Below are 17,191 nucleotides of genomic sequence, written 5' to 3' on the forward strand. Positions count from 1 at the left end.
ATAATGAGAAAATAATTCAGCAACTTGTTTTTAACGATATTTAAATGAATTTTATTGGTAAAAACTGCACCAATCATACATTCATTCTTCACAAATGACAATAAAAATGTGCTGGTCACCAGCCAATATCGACCTCATGTTGACAAAATGGTCCAAGAGAGAACTTGGCAAAGGCCAAAATGCTTTGCGCAATAGCAGGTTTTTAATATTGCTTGTTAAACATGTTTTTCAAGAGCAACACGCTTTGTTGTGTCACTTAGACAAACTGTAATTTAGTTATAAAATGACGCAAAAAGGAATGCAACATGACAAACAAACTGTCCACTTTTCAAACATCCAGCTTCCCCTTGTAAATACTGTTTTGCAGTCAATTGTTCATTTTAAACTCTTCAATGAAACAAGTTCATCCACTCGGTCCATCCAGATAGTCATGTTGGTAGCTCCAGGGAGCTGGTTTTTGCTATTCTTCTTGCATTTCCTAACAGTATAGGCGTGTATTGAATAGTGTGGCTGATAGTTCATGATTGTTCTACATCCAGCAGTAGCACATAATAATCTCCATAGCTTGACGTTCAGAATCCAACTAGTACTCATCCTTAACTAATTAGTTTGTGCTGTAGCAAGTTCCACCAAGTGAGAAGGATGAATGGCAGTGGCTGGTGCTTCAATGCAGGAATGCTGATTATGTAGTGTTGGATATCGGTTACGTACCACCCTGTTTAAAAAAGAAAGACAACTTTGAAATAGTCTGAATGAACAGATACTTAAAACACAGAATCAAGTAGCTGAAAGTAGGCCTACAAAAAAAAACATGAGGGACCACTAGTTAGTCCCACCAGCACGACTTTAGGTTAGGGCATAATTGTTTTTCTTCCAGTTGCTTTGCATTTTTTTCACAATGTACGTACGAGTCTAAAATTCCCTGCAATGTTTTGCAGTTAAAATTTCTTTGCATCATACCAAATAATTCCATATACCGAATAATAATTTTCAAGCCCTTATAAAAGCCCAAATAAATACTATTTTCAGCTAACTAAACAGTGTTTTGCAAGAACAATTTATGTCAAATCGTCAGAAGATATACAAACAAATGTCCATGAAAAATGTTCAAGCCTTCACACAATGCTGTGCATGTTAGACCATGGAGCGCTCCGAAACACACGCGGGTTGTCCGTGTGCGTGGTACATGGGGAACTAAAAATCAATATTGTTATACATGTACATGTACTCTGAGTTGGAGATAAGTCGAGTTGACGAAATAGACATGATTGAATGATAGAACTAGTCGGAAAATACAGCAAAACTGACTTGAATAACTAATGTTAAAACTGTCAAACTTATTTTTAAAAGTGTCTGCATTGAATGACCAAACTTCTCATGGGTTGACCTCTCTCATGGGCCCAATATTGATCTGACTACGGAGGGTTAAAAATCTTATAGTTACATGCAAACTCTAAATTTTCGCTGCACAGTGTGCAGCGTTGTGACAATGGCCTTTACGATCCGCCATGTCCGCGTAACCCGTTGTCATCGACGAGGTAAAAACTTATAATTTTATGCTAATTTACCGAAAGCCAACTGACAGATACCCACACAAAATGGTCCTTATTACGGTACTCTTCGTTCAAACCATTGAATTGTTATTTACTTACCGCCACAATGAACAAAATCTTCAAATCCCCGCTGCTTTTGTCGACAGTAGCGGCAAAGTACGTTAGCCATTTTGTTTTGTCCGTTTTGTTTGCCAAGCAAAAGTACTTCGTGATTGGTTGCTTTTTGATCACGTGCTTCAAAGTTTACACAATAGTTGTGTAAAACTCAGTTTTGGAGGTTTTATCGATTTATAATATTTAACTTGCATTACACAACTAGCATTGTACACAACTTGGAAGTGAGTACACAACGTTGTGTACAAATTACACAAGTTGTTTAAAAAAGATTTTACACAACGTTTTTTTACACAGCAGAATAACAGTGTATGTAGTTAATAAACTAACATTAAACTGTCAATGCCCATCTGGGGCATTGCTGAAGATGGCAGCACATCCTCTTAACAGATTCTTGCTGTCCACTGATCCAGCAACAAAGGAGTCCCAAAGCTTGAAAAGCTTGCCCTGGTTGCTGTGTCTTGTCTTCGTTGCTGCTTGGTAAGTTTCTGTTATGGCTTTTATTGTATCTTTCTTTATCAGCTTACCTACACTCAGAAAACAAACGGTAAAAAGATGTTATGTAAAAAAAGTTGTGTAAGAAACTACCTAAATTAAGTAAAACACGGCCAAAAATATGTACTGATTTGTAGTGTAAAAAAATCTATACATGTTTTGAGAGTAAGTATTGCAGTTAACCACAGTTATGTAAGATTTACCGAAGTAAAGAGAAACTTTACATGGCATTGGTAGGTCTTACAAGGAACTGTGAAAAAAATCCGGTGTTTACATGCAAGTGATGTTTTTCCCCTCGTGTGCGCACGCGCGTCTGCGTGACAAGTTGCTAACGTCTCAGTCCATGCAGTCATGTCGTTCGTGCTCGTCGAGCAAAAGTAACAAGAATGGAGATTTTTGCTCCTAGGTGGACGTATTAAAAGGTGAGTTTCTCAAAAGTCATATCTACTGATGTGTGTCGTATTATTATTTGTTAGTGTTTACAACCATTCTGACCTACATGTTTGCCATGAACTTGAAGATGTCTACGGCGCTATAGTGCTGATATAGCAAAACATGTTGCAACACGTTACAACACATGCTCACTTTATAGCGCTGCAGACATGTTCAAGTTTATGACAAAAATGTAGGCCGAAATGGTTGTAAAAACTAACAAATAATAATACGACACACATCAGTCTGTGTGTATGACTGCAGATCGCAATTGTTTTTGAGAAACTCACCTTTCATTACGTCCATCAAGGAGCAAAATCCCCATGCTTGTAACTTTTGCTCGACGAGCACGAACAGGCAGTAAGGCCTTACTCAAACGTTCAGCTGGGAAAAGGGTACAACGGTAAAAATATGTAATTTTGTACGACTACACACATCCAAGTAAACATTTTACCTAAACAAACAGTAAAATAATAATAATTACACAGCTATAAGGTAAATTAAAGTTTTAACCCATACAAAGGGTAACGCGGAATAGTTTTACATGTCATAAAAGTGTAAGGTTTACACAATCAATGTGTAATATTTTACATATCTAGCGTTTACTTAAAATTTAGGTAAATATGTTTACTCCTAAACGAAGTAAGTTTGTAAGTATTTGTTGTGTAAGTTTTACCCTGCAACGAACTGGTAAAAGTTTACCCAACTGTTAGCAGGTTCACCCCCTGCCTCTAAAACAAATATTTTTCTGAGTGTATAAATAAGCATATGATGACAACAACCAAACGATGACACAACCTTTAACTACTTGGCTTATTTTTGTAAGCAGCACGACTCTTTCTTGGAATATTTCCAGCAGGTTCCCATGTCTGTTGTTTGTAGCCCTGCCACTTCACCTTGTGCAACACTTTTCCACCTTCCTTTTTCTTCCCAGTTAAGAACTGTACCTCATATACATCGGACTCTGTGTCTAAAAAGGATGGAAAGTTAAGTCACACATAATTAATGTTAGAAAAGCAAATCCATTTTGGCTGTTGGCACATTATTAGAACATGATGAGTGTAGTTCAGTTCTACTGTGAACCCTTTACCAATGGCGAATCTGTTTGATAAAATTCAAACATGTTAAGTTTGATTTTGGAAAGGGGTTGCATCATTACCTTTTCTAACAAATTTGTTAAGGTTTAATTACTTAAAGGGTCCATGGAAATGCAATTTCTTTTTAAATGCAATCCTAAGAGATGCACCTTCTCTAAGAAAACAAAAAATGTATATTTTATGGAGATTGCACTGTCTAATTATTATCAATTTTTGGTATGATGAAAGGGGGCACATCTCAAAAAATTATTCAGCTGTTGATTTTATAACTCTTGGATTTATGTGGAAATTATGACACAAAATATAAACTTTCCCATATGACCAGTGCACTATCTTGCCTGGTAGAAAGGCCCTGGAATGTACAAAGTCACTCTTTTGGTTAACCAAAGGTCACATGGTCTACAAGTATAAGAATGTGTTTTACCATTACTATTCCCAAACTGAATCAATAGATCACTTCTTGCATTCATGTAGGGAGTGTGATTAAGGAAGAACACATTTCTCTTCTTCCAGCCGACTCATTGGACAGTGTTTCGCAGATGGTGCTCCGGATTGGTTCATTCATTGCCCCTTGCCCGCCCACCCGCCATTCAATCCGCCCTTTTGGTCAGGTTACTTTCGTGTTGTACTAAGCATGGTTCTCCGGATTGGTTCATTCATTGCCGCGCAGGGTCGAAAGGGTCGAAGAGGCTGGGTGCCAGGACAAAACCGAAACCAATCTCACGAATTTGCATTGAATAGATGAAGTACGTAGATTGATGTTTCGCAGGCGACCATGTGTCAACCACTGGTCGATGTTGATATCAGACTTCCTAGAAATCCTTCTGACAGGTGATTTGTTGAAAAGATTATATGGAGAACATTTATAAAAAAACATTCACTTCCAAACGGCATGAGAATTATCATGATGGACAAGGATGGGATCAAACGGAAGCTTTATAATTTGGAAACATTGGGTAGGGCCGGCTATAGGTTGGAAGGTGTCTAAGGGAACTTTACAATTAATAACATTTTGGGGTTGGGGGGGGGGCCTTACACAAAGAGCCATTTTGGTCAGTGTATTGTGAGTGGTGTATTGTCTGGTTTGAGACAGGCCACCTGTTGCTTGGGGTGAAGGCGGTCGCCGTGGGACCACTTTAGGTTGACAGTGGGTGGCGACCTCTCGGACTTACAAAAATCTCCAAACAGAAATTGCACTATTGATGCAAACTACGTATCTTGCTGTTTTTAAACTATGGACACTATCTTTTGCCAGTAAACTCAAATGAGTACATGAATACCGTTTTAGAATACGGTCTGTTCATGGAGGTATAATGTTGCAGTTTCAGAGATTAACCCATTACGGAAGTTTGTGAAACCATTCCTTACTCTATGGTGAAACTTATACACATACGTCAAAGGCTCTTTTGAAGCTGTAAAAAAAGAACTTTGCTTTGCATTTGGTCAAAGTTGTTAAGCAAAACGACATTAAGTTTCCTTTTGAATAAGTCCATTCCCAAAATTGGTTAGAGCAGTGTGTCGGTCAGGTCTCAGAATGTACATTTTGCCAAATCCATTTTGTAGCCTAATTTAGCAATCGGCCCGTCGGGTTGGTTACTGATGGAGATAATATTAACAAAAGAGACCTCGTGCGGCTGATTGGGGTACATTTTTAGGAGTTTGTCTATTGACCCAAACTGGACGTAACAAACCCTAAACATAACTTGACATGCTTTCTGAAAGTGAAATAAGTTAGAGAAAATTAAGGAGTGAGGACGAATTTATCGTTTTTATTTAGTTTGTACGATATAGGGTTCCAGAGATATGGGATGTATGGAGGTTTGTTCCTAGAGCAGCAGGAACATGAATGCGGTCAGAAATTGTGTCAGTTGTCGTTAAAATTTCGCGAGATGCAATAAGCCCTAAGTGACAATAAAACAAAACCAGACCTGCCAAGTCTCACGCATTAGGCGTGAGACTCACGCATTTGGTCTCTGTCTCATGCTCACACGCACATCAACCATTATTGGGTGAGAGCGGGAAAAAAAATTAACAAAATTTTTTGTACAACTTTGTACAAGCAGAGCACAAATTTGCAGATTGCGCACGCTTTTGCTCATCCAGTAGGTTCAGCTAAAATTCGGCAGAGCGCTTAACGCTTATTGCGCACAAGTTTGTTCCGATTCTTTTAGCAAATTCGTTGAAATGCGCTCCACTAGCGAAGACACAACAGGCAGAAGAAGTGAGTGATTGATTTTGGACATCATTTTTAGTGTATTTTTTTTAAGTTTGGAAGGAAAAAATCTGACACAATCGAACCTCCACATTAACTATCAACATCTCCTGTGTACCTCACGTGAGTTTTAATTATTCTGAGGAGGTTTTTGATGCATTTTGAAACACTTTTTTGTCCACAATTAAATTTCAGATTTTTAAATTTGTTTATAAAAAAAAAAAAAAAAAAAAAAAAAAAAAAAGGTTGGGCGGAGATTTAGAAAGGCCTTCTTAAACATTGGAGGGGGGTTGAGCTTTGAAAAATCTCACACATAGCTGGCCTCTGGGCATCTCTGCCTGCAAAACACTTTTTTGACGTTCACGTTAAGTGCTCCCGTTACATGCAGCCTATTGACCAGAAAGTTTACAAGACCAATTCAGATGAGAATAAACTCTTACCGCCCCCGCCCCCCCCCCCCCAAAAAATAAAAAAAAAACAGTAGATAAATTAGATTTGTGGCACACAGCATGTTCCAAAAACTCGCTTTACGTATAGTGCTGTAGCAACGCTATGTATCGTGGGACGTAAAAATTTCATTTTTGACGATGTTTTTAAAAAGGAAATGCAAGCATTATGAATGTATATTGAGTGTGTAAAGAACGTTTTGGTAGTGTAGTACAAAAGTTATTGCTGGCTAACGGTCAGCTTCACCTATCAGCGCTGATTTGAAAACGTGTAACGTTAAGGTCGCCCAACATATTAGACCCCTATAAGGATCACGGGGGAGCCTTATAGTTTCTAGATGCATAAGGTACGTCGTCTTACCCAAAACGAGGTGGGTACAGCCACTGCAAGTAGTGGCGGACGTGCGAAATAGCTTCGTTTTGGGTTAGAATTATAACGCCATGCATAAATATTGAGAGAGGCGAATAACACCCCCACCCACATTTCGAAATATTTGTGTAAAGGATTTTTATATCCTAGTGGGGTGCCGCGCGAAGCGCATTAAAGCAAAGCTTGCTGGTGACTTTGGCAATGGAGAGTGGGATCAAATTCCGGACATGACACTTGTGTCCTTGAGCAAGGCATCAACCATAAATTGCTTATTACCCATTAGGTGTGTAAATGATGACATTACATTGGACTAACAAGTTTAGCGCAATATACGTGTTGTAGGCTCCTCCTTAGTATTTGCATTCAAGTAGCACTCAAGTACTACTGGAGTTCTGAATCGTACTTAGCCATCAGATACTCATACTCAAAGGCACTCGATACTCAACTCTGATTCTGAGTAACCTGTGGACAAAATACCACTTTCATGTGTTAATACAAGGAATCAAGAAAAGCTCTAGAAAAAGTAAAAGTGAAGTTTTCCATCGTGTATTTATGTTTAATTTTTTTCACAAGCACACAAAGAGGATACTTAATATAGTTGGAAGGTTTAAAAGGTGTAAAAAAAAAAGGGGGAAAAAAGGAGGAGTACATCTTCACATCATCATGGCATGGTTAGCTCCATTAATAGTTACTTAGTGCCAATACTCTGGACTAGAGTTGGCACTACAATGAGGCTAGGCATGGGTCAACTCCAGTCCAAGGCCAGGGGCCTCACAGGGCCAGGCTCAAGCTCACCTCAAGCTCAAGGACAAGGCTACCTTGATCAAATTCTTACTTTATAAACACTTACCTCTCCTCTTGTTTAAAATGATCACCTCAAATACTGGGCTGTGTTGCCCCCCTTTGTAACGAAATTACTTCAAGACTGAGCGATATGCCACCTTTGGATCGATTTTCAGCAGTGTACATGTATGTACATATGTATGTCATGTACACTGTAATTTACGTGTGTACGTGTGTGATGTACAAAACGTGTGTATGTACTTGTACAGTATGTGATTCATACATGTGATGCATGAATACAGGTCAAGGCCGGTCAAGACAATACATGGAATAACAAATGGTTCGTAAACACAACACTGTCTATTTTGCATAAATCTATTAGCGTCTATATGACTTTCTGAAGTGTTTTTTTGGTTCGTTTCATGCGAGGTTTGTTCACAGATTTTAGTTTTAGGAGTTGACTAGGACTTTTGAAATACTACATGTACATGTATTAAAAATCTGAGAATTCCAATCTTAGCTTCAAGCACACATGACTGCTAACCCAAAACTTAAAGTATGCGTTCTCGCCCCACTCAGGAATGCTACATGACCTTCTTTAGTAGGCCCTAATACTTTAGTACATAAAAGAAATATTATTATTGCTACCTTAATCCTAACGTTTATGTACAGAATCAGATATTTTACTCATGACCATGAAATCGATTATGAGTACATGTACTTGTGGCTAATTTTTAATGAATTAGCCTGGATAACGTTTCCCATCCTTGAAATGAATTTTGGACCGAGACCCTCTGCCCTTGCATTTTCCTTGGCAAAATGCCCGAACTGGTTGCAGTTGTAACATTTGGGTTGGGGATGGAGATTAGGGTCCGCCCTGCCAGTGTTGAGCCCGCTGCTGAGGAGATATTGGCATGACTTGTGATGGCATCTAGTTTGTCGATAATTTTCTTCATCTGCTCCTACATGTACAAACAAGTGACTCTGTCTCTTGAATTTTCTTGAACCTGCAGAGCAGATGTACTTCGAGGTGTCATGTCATTTGATGATGAGCATGTTCGTGTTCATCCCTCTTCACTGCTCAGTTCTTTACCTCCCAGAATGTAATCTCGGAAGTTCGGTCAAGGAGATTCCTGCATGAGTGATGCAATCCCTCAAGGAGATTCCTGCATGAGTGACTCAATCCCTCTGTCTCGATCCCATCCACGAATTGTTCCTTAATGATTGTGTCAAGGGTTTTGTACATGCTTGGATCCTTTTTCTGCAATCGATTAAAGAGTCTCTCTAAGTCAACAGCATACTGGCGGATTTGCTCACCTTGGCGTTGTCGGCATTGCAAGAACTGGCGTTGTAATTCCCCACTCGTACATGTCGTAGGTGATTCTCCGTACAGGTATGAGGACTGAAGATACTCCAAACAATCCTGGGCGCTTTTCCCACCAGAGAGGAGGGATTTTCGGGCTGGCACACAGGTAATCTAGCAAAAACTGCCCCCTCTGGTCAAGTGGCACCCTGTTTCGTTGGAATGTGTTTTTCATTGACGATACAAATTCTTCTACTGTAACGGATTTTATAGAGGAATCATCTCTGCCTTCGAAGGTGTGAAGCGTCTGATCAGGTGCCATCACGACATGTGTGAGACTGGGGGCTTTTTGCTCCATGATAATGACGGAGTAAACATGGTCCTCCCAGTTGTCTTCAGGGGGTAGAATCATGTTGTCTACCATGTTTAGCACCACTTCCTCACCATCCTTATCAATTAATTGGTGCCGATGGCACCCTCGAAGTAGTCCTCCAGTGTCTGAAGCAGGAGGTTTCCTTCCTGAAAAGGGAAGCGAAGAGACTTTCCACCCTCCTTGCTGACTCTTACAGTAGCACTCATTTCAACTGACTCTTCAGCACACAGGACTAGACAAACTTTGATACCATTCAGTGCCTACAAGTTTCTAGTTTCCTATTTTACTAATTGAAAGAAACTAGTATCAAGAAAATACCTTAAAATTGGACGGAAAATAGTTATGTCCGAAATGGCTCACTAAAGACCTTGTTGTATTTTTACCAGACATAAATCATTGAAGCTATTGTTGTTATCAGCAAGGCATTTTTCGATTCTATCATCATGTAATATGCAGTGATAGCTCGGGTAACTAATGTCTTTAAAAGGCAAGTGAAACAAAAATATATGTAGTTTTCTGATTGAATGAGTTTCCGTCCACAAATCGGCCTTTTACGAACATTCTTAAAATCTTGCAAAGCAACTATGAGAAAGTTGTTGCTACTGTAGGTACCTCTAGGTGGGTACTTCAAATGGATGCTTTAGTTATCTTGACATTATCTGTAGTTTATGTGCTACAATGCTAAAAGGGCATTCTAGCTAATTAGTGCAGTTTAGTGAATTTTCACCCACATATCTGCTCAGTTGCAAAATAAACACCATACATTAGAATTCCTTAATTAAACGAGACTTCCCTGGAAGTTGAAGTTTGATGGGGATTCTATGTAGTCATCGGGATCACATGAGATTGCACCACGTACCGTGTAGCTTCAGTCTTTACAGGTCTAAGGAGTACATCTTTAAAATATAAAACAGCTCTATAACATTTAGCCACTATTCTGCTCAATTTCTACATTTTCATAAAGCAAAATGTTTTGCCTATTTATTATAAGCAGCTCTATACAAATGACCCACTCAACCACAAGAGAAACGTCAGCATAATAAAATCGCTGCTTTTGTATCCCTGCCAAAGAGTTTTTGTATGTCATGGTATAATTTCCGAAAAGAAAGCGAAATACTTGAATTAGGCAAGCGGTCCCCGACTTCACGTGAAAAGATTCCAAATCCCAGGCGTTCTATTTTCGTCGTATGACTGGGACCGAGTTATTTTGGGACCGAGTTGACCGGGTTCGTTTCAGGCGCGAGCGTGGACAACCGAGTCATCACTTCCTCACTACTTTTCATCTGATAGCTCCATTGCTTTCTTAATATTTGCAGCTGTTTTTAGTACGGACGCATTTGGCGACTCCATGTTGTAGTTTTCTGTGGCAGTACGTTCTGAATGTCCGAGTCATCACTACCTCACTACTTTTCATCTGATGGCTCCATTGCTTTCTTAGTACTTGCAGCTGCTTTTAGTATGGACACATTTGGCAACTCCATGTTGTAGTACTCTGTGGCAGTACGTTTTGAATGTCCAATTGGCCTTGCAAGGCCCCTGCAACACAGAGACAGAAAGAAACAGAAATAGACAGATTAATGTCATGTCGCAATTTCTAACCACCTCACAGGGGACCGACTAGTTTTTCGTTTGTCATCTGATCTCTTTAATGCCATCTGGATTCGGCTGCAGTTTTCAACACTGTCAGGTTGTAGTATATCAATTGCAAAAACTGTATGGCCAAGTGTATATTTACAAAACTCCTGCAACAAAGAGACAGAAAGAGACAGACAAAGATAGATCAAACCTCTCAGGTAAAAATCCTTGCTACACGTACCTTCTGTCGATTTCCGCGTCTTTTGCCAGAAATGTGACGACAGCTTTACAAAGAGCTGTAGCTCTCACTCCTGTTTAGCCCGAGGCTTTTTGAACCGCCTCAAGGCCTGAGAAGTTATTGCTATCTATGGGAGCCCCTTCACTGTTGAAGAATAGATAGTCACTCTTTGGTTTGCAGGGTGCTTTGGGTCTAATTGACTTGACGAACTGCCACATGATGTTCTTGCTTTTACCCTCCAAACAAATTCTGTATAAGATAGCAACAATAAAATGAAAAGGGTTAGATTTTAAAGTTTTCAAGGTGCATTGATAAATGGGAATAAGTTTGGGGTAACGCCACTTTGGTGAGTTAGTGGGGTTCTTAAAACAACAAAGGAAGCGCAACTTCTTGTACACTTTGCTCTCTACATCATCCGGGGAAAGAGCCATCAAAATGGCATTGCCATCAGTCTACTGCGACACATATTTTTGGAGAAAAAAATGCTGGTTAGTAGAAATAGCAGGAACTCTAGTACAATTGTAATTGAGAGACTCACCTCAAGAAACCATGACCGCTCGAAGTCTTGTGGACCCGGTTCAAGAGGATCACTGGTTTGTCCTCCCAATTCCCTAGTGAAGGGGTTAGGGCATCTTGAAGTTTGATGTTGGTCACACCACTTGGTCGAGAAGCAACACCAATGAATGCATGTGCCAGGCGGGCCTCACATGGCAAGGAGGTACCAAGAACGGGGTAATGACTCATCACTGGTTTTTGCCTTATGAAGAATGTCATTGAAGATTTTCATGACTTGGTTCCCAACAAGAATTTTCTTGTAGACTTTCCGCAGATCTAGCACGAGGCGATCTCTCTCCTCGTCTTTGGAGGCACAACTGTCACGTTTCTTCTTGTGGTTGGACTCTGCTAATCGGCCCTTGATAAATGCAACGTACTCATTGGACATCTTCACTGAATGCATTGTACTGGCATATCTTGCAGCCCGGCCGAGGTACTCCAGTTTGTTGTATAACGATCCTAAAGTACAGCCAATGGCCTGATACCTTGAGACGCATTGGTTGACCCATTGGTTGATCAGTTGCTGTTGCACCAGCAAATTCCATGGCACATCTTCAGTGGTTGCTAAGTTTTTACCTTTATTCCTGAAATAAAGATACTTACTCACCACCTGGACCACTTCGTGTGGATGATTGGATCTGGGCAGTGCTCTCCCTGTGTTGCTCCAAATCCTGAACTAGTTCAGTTTGGTACGCCCCATGTAAACAGTCCAACTCTGCGGCGACTCGAGGCGTACTACGTGCGATGTCCTTGTCAGGGGAAACAAAGGCATGCTTAGACTTGAAAAGGAACGCTGGTGGGTCCTGCAAGTCGCACTGGCAGGTGAAGAAGAAAGAAGGCGAAGGTGAAGGCGATGCCTGGGAAGACGGAGGCGATGCCTGGGAAGGTGGAGTCGAACCTGACGTCGGGGAAGGCGAAGGTGATTGCGATGCCTGTGATGACAGAGGCGGTCTTGATGCCCGGGACTGTGTATTTGCTGCCTTGGAAGGCTCACCCTTTACCGCGGACGGTGATATACATGTAGATGAATAAGTGCAATTGTGAACTTGAGCCATATGATTATAGATATTCGCATATGTCTGCCCAGGCCGGCAGCCTACCGGACAACTCCTGGGGTTGGCGAGTGAAGCTCTCCTTAAGCGTATCTCCCTCAGTTTTGTGAAGACCTCCCTATGAACGTTTTATTCCACCTGTTTTTCTCTAATCATGGCTGAATATTATGCCCATCTTTGTATGCAAGTGGTATGCTATTTTGGCTAGTTGTAGCCAACTAAGTGTGCCATATCTATTTGATGGACACCAAATCCCACTTACTGCAGTATAAACCTGTACCTGTCATTGAGAATAGTGGGAATTCTAATTTGGGTTATACCCAAGTGAGAATGCCATTCTGGGGTTGTCAAAATTGTTTATGATTTTTGCTTCATTGAGTTGAATCTACACTAATTTCCTACAAAGCTATCTGTCATTAAATAATGCATGTAACCTTGGCTTCATATAGAGTCAACCAATCCAGCAAGCAGTCCAAAATTTCAATATTGAACACGAATGTTCAACTTAGCTTATTGACAATTCAAAAGGACACATTCCTGGTAAGCTATTTTGGTTAGATGTAGCCAATTGAGTTTACCAGAAGTGAGATACCAAATTCCACTGAAGACCCATTATACCTGCACCAATAATGATGTACTGTAGTGGTAGTTCTAATTCAGCTAGATGTAGCTGATTGAGACTGCCATGCTTATTTCAGCCACTCTAGTCATCAGGATGTGTAGTTTATACATGTACACACACCAACATCCTGAAATGGCAGGCCGCCATGGTCTGAATCAGTGGCTGTGGCTTAACCATCATGTAAAAAAGGGTCAATGTCTAGGTTTCCCATAGCAACATCCTAAGTCATAAAATACATGTGTAGCTACAGCAATCAACTCAGACATAAGCCCAGATTGTGGCAGGAGATGTACACATACCACAACAAACTTGTGGACACCACTGTGTTCCCTTCTGCAAGGTAGTGATATACTAGTTTGGCCTGGTGTGGCTGAATGAGAATGCCCAAATACGTGTTTTCCCGCTGCAAGGTAGTGGTATACTAGTTTGGCCAGGTGTGGCTGAATGAGAATGCCAATAATACATGCAAAGAAATTGCTTGCTGGATCATTTGGATATAATACTACTAAAAACGAAATGACAGGCTAGATGTTCGTTGATTTGAAGAAGTCATTTAAGATTTAAGAATGTACAGGTGCACTAAAAAATGATCACAAGCTAATAAAATAAATGTTGATACCTGATAATGGATTGAAACTGCTAATGTTGTACATAAAGCATGGCTTGCAGGACACTTGATTTGAAACATGTTTTTATGATACACACACAAACACAAATTTTAGGTGCAAACTCCTAGAATTATATGAGCCTTTCAACCGGATTTTACCTAAACATGATCAGAAATATATTGACGAGTCTAATGGGAGCCAAATGAAGATTTCAGGAGGGCTTGAACTCACTGATTTGAAATACAAGTGAAGAAGTTGCCAATAAATCAAATTCATTCATTCATTCATTCATTATTGGTTTATTCTTTAACAAACCCAAAATCCCATGGTAGCCGGAGGTCGAATTACAGGAAAATTACAAAGATTAAAATTACAAAAAAAAAAAAAAGTTTGTTAAGGAGAGACAAATATTTATAAAGTAAAAAATCAAATTATTTTAAAAGTTGCGAAGCAGAAAACTGGATAAAAATATTGCAGGCATAGTCCAAATAAACAGACTATGGATAAGATGGCCTACCATTTTAGAGAAATATTGGATTTCTAAACACTAACTTTGAATAAAACCAATGAATATTGAATTGTGGTTGCTGTAATGTGTCCACATCGGGTCCAACTTGCAATGTAGTCTAGTCAATCTAAGACAAAATATGGCTTGACCTAGACAAAACTGCCACAGAAATGATTTTGTTTGCAAATGTCTCCTGAAACCCTGATGACTGTTTTGAAACATCGAGTTTTCGACTCATTTATCAAAAACTATATAGCAATTCAAACATAAATATTTCAATGCCCATCAGGGGCATTGCCAAAGACATAATAAGAAAATATGTTTCATAACTCATGTACATCTGTCAATGCCCATCTGGGGCATTGCTGAAGATGGCAGCACATCCTCCTAACAGCTTCTTGCTGTCCACTGATCCAGCAACAAAGGAGTCCCAAAGCTTGAAAAGCTTGCCCTGGTTGCTGGTGTCTCGTCTTCATTGCCGACTTGTAAGTTTCTGTTAGCTAACCAGACGGACCTGGAGACTGACCTTTTTTGGGGGGCTTCATCGTAGAGAACCTCCACCAGCTGGTACATGTTGAGGTTGATCCTTCCCCCTGCCCTCCGATTAATTCTATTGTGCCAACCTAAAGCAACAAAGTATAAGTGTAGGATTGTAATGATAAATAAAAACCATAATATAGAATTAACCGGATATTAAGTACATCTGGCCTTTTCACTGTCCAAAATACTTACCAGTTTATCAAAAATAAATTATTAATAAGCACCAACAGATATAAATACCAAAGACCACTTTTACAACTATCCTTAAAACCTTCATGTACATTTTGATGAACAACATTATGGTTTTATTCAGAGTTGCTGCAAAATTTTCAAATTCATAATGATTGAGTTATTTTCCTGTTAAGGACTTTTGCTGACCCAACATGTTATATACGTGTATGACATTGCATTAACTCGTGTCAGAGCAGCAATCTTGCTGACATCATCCTTTTTGCCCCCGCTGATTCATAAAAACAGAGCAATAAAACACCAACAGTACTATTAACTCCATTTTGTAAAACAGACCGTTACAATTTTAGTTAGTGTGTATCAACCGATCAACCCTATACTCGACAAATTTCCAAACTCAAGTGGCACCTCGGTCGTAGGGAAAACCAGAAACTAAAAAGTTTGCCAAAAACTTCAGGCAAACTCTTATAAAAACTGCAACATCTTAGGTATGTTAAGGGCCATTGTATTTAACAAAATTTACCTTCAGGGCAAATCCTGTAGTAAAACTAAGTATAACAAAGGTACCGTTAGGGAACACCCTTATTAGAAGGGCTACGGTAAGTGTAATTTTTTGTTAAAACCTTTAGTAAAAACGATTAACCCTTTTCCAAAAATGACTCTTGGAGAACAACTACGAACCTCCCTTGCCTTTAAGGATCAGCCTTAGTAACAGGGCTACTTAAATAGAACTAGGACTGAAACTTAGTTAAATACTACACCACAAAAAACTGTTTGCGGTATCTCTTAATAAAGAGGCTTATACTTCAAAGGTATCCCTACACTGTAAAATGTTTCATGTAAAAATTACAGTAAATTACTGGCAGCTGAGTTGCCAGTAACTTACTGTAAAATTTACAGGAAAGTTTTACTGTAATCATATACAGTAACAAAATGTCATAATGTATTTTTATTAACTGGTAAATTACTGTACTTTTTACTGTTAGAGAAATGGTACCGTTTATTTACACGGTAAATTACTGTATTATGTATACAGTAGTTATAACTTTTACTGTACAGAAAACAGTTGTATTTACAGTAAAAATTACAGTAATCTCGATTGAAGTTTACAGTAACAAGAAATTATGTATTGTAGATTGTTTTCTGCACACTTTAAAACAAACAAACAAACAGTGACAATTGTTCCACGTTTTAAATGTTTTATTGCACAAAATTCTTAAACAAACCTGAAGCTGGCAACCAACTGTTATTAAAACATTACAAATTCTGAAACAAACCTGAAATTTGCAACCAACTATTATTAAATTATTAACAATATGCAATTATCTCGCTTAAACTCTTCTGGCTTTTAAAAGGGATTTTCCCATCACTGAATAGAGGCTGTAATGTGTTAATACACCATTGTTATTATACATGTACTCATCATAGCATTCTCAACAAATTCAGTTTCCCAAAAGTATCAGAATTTCAAAATGTCTGTGCTTATGTCACAATGTAAACAAACAGCCTCATCACTTATTATGACAAGCATAATGTTCATTGACTTTAACTTTACAAATGATAAGGGGATATTACATCACACGACAGGTACGGATCCATGGAGAGGGGGGGGGTGGGGGGAGCACTCAACCCCACTTGCTCCGACTCCCCCCCCCCCCCCCCCCCACACACAAGGAAAAATAAATAGTTAAATAAACATCACTGAAATAATACAAAAGATTACATTCAGCAGGGGTGAGAAATGTATTGAGGTGACTCAAAATATAGGAGTAAAAAAAAAAAAGTATTGCACTTATAAATTTTGGTGAATCAAAAACAAAAAAATCTTTGGGCCTGACCCCCCCCCCCCCCCCCCACTTTCCTGCATCTGCACCTGCTTTACCATGTTCCAAGTATCACTAAAAATGTAATTTTCCGAAATGGAGGATGTAAAGCCATCCTAATTTCCTTTTAAAGGCACAAGTTGACAAATTTAACATTTTATCAAAACAGTTCCTTACATGTAAAAGTTTCTAGCTTCAAACGCAAAATGGCTCAACACTATGTCATAAGACAACAATTGAAATTTCTACTGGCAAAAAACCTGGAATGCTCAGAGGAATACCCTTTGGAAGGAGTGTGTCTGG

This window comes from Asterias amurensis, chromosome 4 (assembly GCF_032118995.1).
Source record: "Asterias amurensis chromosome 4, ASM3211899v1".
Taxonomy (NCBI): Eukaryota; Metazoa; Echinodermata; class Asteroidea; order Forcipulatida; family Asteriidae; genus Asterias; species Asterias amurensis.